This window comes from Lactuca saligna, chromosome 1, assembly GCF_052625555.1.
Source record: "Lactuca saligna cultivar CGN05327 chromosome 1, ASM5262555v1, whole genome shotgun sequence".
In the NCBI taxonomy this organism is placed as follows: domain Eukaryota; kingdom Viridiplantae; phylum Streptophyta; class Magnoliopsida; order Asterales; family Asteraceae; genus Lactuca; species Lactuca saligna.
In genome coordinates, this window is record NC_136417.1 from 16,682,863 (window position 1) to 16,688,694 (window position 5,832).

Genomic DNA, 5,832 nt, shown 5'->3' on the forward strand with positions numbered 1-5,832 from the left:
GTTTTCCACAGAAACAACTGCCCAAACAATTGGGAATATTCCATTGTTAGTATCTCTACCCATAGCACAAAGCAACTCCGCTTGACAAAAAGTTTTCAGAAAACAACCATCCAGGTTAATTGTTCCTCCTACATCCTCCCCTTCATCCCTCTTTTACTGAAGCAAAACATATGTATATTTTGCTGAAATAATTCTTACCATCAGGCATTGAATCAACACAAATTTTAACTGTGGATCCAGGATTTGATCTTCTAATCTCCTCACTATATGACCATAATTTTGCATAATTCTCAGTTATTGTCCCTTCAACTAGACTCAATACATACTTCTTGGATCTCCTACACTTACTCATACTCACGTTAATCCCAAAATCTGTTTTACCTCCTCTCTAAGCATTCGGACGCTCATCTTTTGATTGTTATAAAATTGGTGCTTAAAGTGGGTCCCTATCCATTTGTAAGTCACAATTGATCTGAATTTGAAATTCTTTGCACAATTATGCTCACTAATAAGAGATTTTATCTGGAAAGACTTATCTTCACTCATCCACAAACCCCCAAAGCCTAAAAGTACATTTGTCATCACATCATTTGACAAGTAATCGTCTAGTATCATTCTTAACAAAACATAATTAATAACCATTCGCGACAGCATAGTTACAAAGCATGTGTTTCAATTGCTTAGGACTCTCAAACCTCATACCTAAAATAGGTTTCTGCTCCTTCCAATTGAGCTTATCATTGAAAATGTTTGGCAATTCGGGATAAACATCTTCATTGTCACCCATGTCTTCTTTGAAAAACTCACTTGTACCTGCTTTCTCACCCATCTCTACCTGAATCTCATTACCCTTTATAAAAAAATGAGGCTTCTGATGGTCATCCTCATCTCCATCGACATCCTCATCCTCGTCGTCATCATCGTCGCCATTTTCTACCTCATCGTTTGTGTCACCCACATCCCGATACCCTGGTGCAACTTCCTTAACGAGTCCTGCACCATCAAGTACTTCTTCCTCAACGTTACCAACAAACTCATCTTTGTGTTCATTCAACCATTCCTGTATGTTACTATCCCCAAAATGGTCTACATACATAGGTAGTATAACACCACATTCATATGCAATTTCAATGAAGTCGTAATAATTGGGGTCATTGCAAATGAGAGTCAAACCTTTTGGAAAATCAATATCAGGTTGCTAGTAATAGAGCTTCTCACACTTTTCCCCAGTGAACCTTTCGATGAACGCAACACACCCATCCTTGTCCATTCCTGCGAAATCGATGTCCGAAAACCTATGAGTAATTCCACCGGTGTAGCGTATGGGGTTTTTGGTGAACATTCCTTGGAAGTGGACATCTACTTGTAAGAATACGGGTTTCATGCTTGAGGATTCAGAAGCAGCTCACAAAAAAGGGTTTACCGATGAAGTGTTGAACAGTGGATGTAAAAGGGCTCTTTTATAAAGCATATACCGACATTACGAAGGAGTCGATTAATTAATGACATGGCATTAGACGAAATTCACATTCAGCATCCAATGTGGTGTTAGTAGAAGGATGTGGACTTAAAATGACCGGCTAACCCCTTCAAAATTGAAATAAGGACTTAATCGACCCGACAAAGAGTAATTCGTTCCTTTATTAAGTCACAAAATAAGTTAAGTGGCTAAATATGTCAACCCTAGAAACATTATAGGTCCTACTAATCATTTTCCCCTATACTAATCTAAAAAAAGTCATACTCAAACACAAATGAAACACATAAAAATAAACTTTCCTAAAAAGATAGAGAATTTCATATTAAACCTATGGATCAAAATCAATTAACCAACAATCATCAATTTAATTGGTTTGATCATACCCCTCGTTTATTGTACATTTTCTATTTAGGAAATACACCAAGTGGTTTTAATTTATTATTTATATGCTTGAATTAGTAGAAAACTGAAAGTATTACATCGATTAATTAAATTTTCAACTAAACAACATAACTACGAACTTCATTTAGAATAAACCATGTAAATCCATAAACAAGAAAGAAAATCTTAGTTTGGGTTGGGCTCATATAAATTTTAACTAGAGTGATCAATTGCCTTTGAGAGCGTTGGTGTTTTTTGTGAAATTGCAATTTGTTCTTTCACCGACTCGTCTTGTGTAATTCTTCCTCTATTAGTAGATAGGTGATCTTTGTTCACGTTTCTTCTTCTCCTGGTGGAGTGTTTTCGCAAGACTGTATACATATGTGAAATATTCAAATGAATAAATATACATAAAAATGCTTCGTATATATGTTCTAAAACTAGATGTAAAAACCATGTATTACATAAGTTCATTTAAAAAAAAATATGAAATTCTAAATATTTAAGAAGTTTAAATTTATAAATTAAAATATATATATATATATATATATATATATATATATATATATATATATATATATATATTGAATTATTAAAATTAAAGTGTTTTTCTCCTTTACATTTAAACATATAATTTAGATAAATAAACAAAGGAAAATAATAAGGTTTTAATTTTGAAAATTTGGAATTAGAAGAAAAGCCAATTAATAAAATTGATATGCATTTATTAATACATTTATTGCAATTAATACATTTAATCAATTATTATATGAAAATTAATAAAAATGAAAATAACCACAAAATACCATGTGGATATAATTTAATTGAAAATAACCTCAAAATGACAAGTGGTAAAATCAATGAGAGTGTACCATATGGTAAAAATATTTTCATTTATTAGAGTAGATATATGATAATTAAATATAGTTATATGGGAGACATGAATATACTTTATTAATGCCGTCTCGTTGGTGATATCGTAAGAAGGGTCAGGCTCATGTTTGCCCGTGTCCAAGTTCACTCTCTTCACTGGGGTTTTCAACAATTTTTGTCCCACTTTCACAAGATTTTGTAAGTTTTCTTGTGTTGCCAAATCCAAAGAAATTAAATCCCCGCTTAAACTGTCATCCTGATATCATTTTAATTCACTCTGTCATAATATGAAATCTTGAATCTTTTTAAAATACAACGGAAAGGAAATATAGTTACCTGAATACGAAGATATTTATCTTGTGAATGAAGGGCTTGAAAGACACTATAGATATGATAGTCAACCATATCGTCACTCGCCTGAGTAAATACCTCCACCAATGGGATTGAGTCACCACTCTTCAGCCACCCCAAAACCCCCCATCTTGATGACTTAGTAGCATCATACTTTTCTTGAACATCTGGTGACCCAGTGCCCAATGACAATACTAGAAATCTTCCATATTCTGTTGCATTTATTGGGTCAAAGTTTGAATTGCCTCTATTTATTTCATTTGTTACTTCGCTTATGGCAACCAAAGTCTGCACAATAATAAATAAATAATAACATATTTAACTTAAACCACATATATAGATTATAGATGAGTAATTATTAGTGAATAAGACATATATACCGGATTGTTGGCTGCTATTCCACCATCGATAAGATTGAATTCTTTAGTTTTTCCTTCATATTCTTTTGTATGGAATTTATATGAAGGAAGATAAGTTGGGGCAGCTGATGTTCCAATGCATATATCGGATAACTTGGGGGATAACTTGGCATTGGGCCTCTGTATATTATAGATGTGAATATTAATATTAGTTATATGGTTATCGTAAAAAGGCTAATTTAATGCAAAAGAGTTTCATTTTGTATTATAGCATTCTGCTCTCATATTGATCTATTAAAGAATTGCACTTTCTATCATACTTTAAAAATCTATTCAACTATAGTAGTATACTTTCAACGTTTTCTTATTAAAATATTATACTTTTAAAAAACTAACCAATTACAGTGCCTATGAAAATTGTTGTGTATTTAGATAAAGTTGCTATAACTGATAGATTTATTAACATATAATGTTGTAATTTGAAAATCAAAAGTAAGATGCTATAATAAATAAACCAATGAAAGTGCGTTTATTTTTTCTTGCTTTTAACCTCTTTTGAAGATGTTAAAAATAAATCATCGTCTTAATTTCATTGTAAGCATTTTCAGGTTTGAAAATTGATAACTTGATGGTTTAAGAAGCAACAAATGTATAAATCGATGAAATACCTGGAAGCTTGAGAAGATCATAGGCTGCAAACATTTTATGTCAAACGTTGGAATCACGACATTTGTTAACGTTTCGTGAATTTGTTTTTCTTTTAGTGTTTCTCGAATAACTTTATGTAGGTGTTCACCATCATATTTTGGTCCACATAGAGCGTTGGTCGCTTTTTTTAAAGCACTGAACCGACGGTGTCTGCTACACAATGTAAATTAAAAATGAAGAATTAAGACATAACTAACCAAAAAAAAAAAAGATTCATTCTTCACACAAAAAGAGGAGAATTAGCGATGTACAAAACCGTTCACCCAATTGTTTCGATAAAAAAAAAATGGAGAAGTTCAACAACCAAGCATTTGAATGTTTAAGATAAAAATCATTGAGAGATTTAGGGACCCATTATCGCTACAAAAGAAGTGTCACACATTAATTAATTAATTTTGTTTTGTTGTTAATAATACATACCTATCACGTGGTGGAAAGATTTTAGGACAATGATGAAGATAAAAATCTTTAATATCCTTAGCTGCAAAAATTGGTCGATTATCTACACCGGGAGTAGCTAACATAGCCGTCACCAGACCACCAGTGCTTGTCCCGGCTATCACATCAAAATAATCTGCCAGTCGTGCATTCTTACCGTCTAATTTCTGTCATAATTATACAACCTCCTCATACTTTTTCTATGGTCTTTCAAAGATAAAAGGAATAATTCAAGTAACTAAACTTAATTATAAACGATATATACCTGTAGCTCAGTTTCCAAAAATTCAAGGATGACACTTGGAATGATGCCTCGTACTCCACCTCCATCGATACTAAGAATGGTGATTAGGTTTCGATATCTTGGTGGTTGCAAAGGTGATTGAGGTTCTGTCGACATGATAAAACAGATAGAGAACTAATAATGAGTTTTATGGTGCGAAGTTGATGAGGTGATTTATATCGTGTAAGGGTATTTATAATATGACATAAGTTTGGAAGTTTTGAATTTAAAGTAATTGAAGGAAGGAAGTTCCATGGCAACTGCATGCCAACTTGCAAGTTCGCTAAATGAAAGAATACAAATAGTAATTATAGATATATGTAGACGACATTTCTTTCACATAATTAATAGTTATTTTTTAAAAGCTATAACCATAAAATAGCCAAAAATATCAAAAATAGCTACAATTTTGGGAAAATGATATAAAAGCCCGTAAGTTTTCACAAAAATATTGGTTTTACTTTTGGACGCGTTTTAGGTCCAGTAAAACCCGAAGTTTTGTTTAATTTGTTCATTTTTACACTTGTAGCCAGTTTCCAGGTAACCTACCGGTTACCTAATACCAGTAAAGCCCTTGAATTTTAAAAAATATTCGAATTTACCCTTAAGTTTTTCAAAAATGTTCGTATTTACACTTACCTTGATTTTTATTTTGATTATTATTATTATTATTATTATTATTATTATTATTATTATTATTATTATTATTATTATTATTATTATTATTACTACGTATTTTTAATACATTTTAATGTATAAAAATATTTTATACATACATTTTTAAATGTATACAAATATTTTTATTAATATAAATATATTTTTAAAAATATAAATACTTGTATTTAGTATTTATATACATTTGAATTCTCATCTATTACATTAAAAACGTATTTATATATTAAAAAATATTTATTTGTATATAGTAGGTATAAATATATATTTATTTAATATAAAAATAT

At 30.9% G+C, this 5,832-nt stretch overlaps 1 pseudogene across 1 annotated transcript; it reads right to left on the minus strand.

Moving 5' to 3' along the window:
- Positions 1-1,905: 1,905 nt before the first annotated feature.
- Positions 1,906-5,075, minus strand: LOC145021955 (patatin-like protein 2; annotated as a pseudogene). The gene is made up of 7 exons (XR_013670148.1): positions 4,856-5,075; positions 4,573-4,757; positions 4,113-4,302; positions 3,466-3,624; positions 3,071-3,373; positions 2,812-2,990; positions 1,906-2,232 (listed from the first exon to the last, which is right to left on the minus strand). The product of XR_013670148.1 is annotated as a patatin-like protein 2 (transcript).
- Between the last annotated feature and the right edge of the window lie 757 nt (positions 5,076-5,832).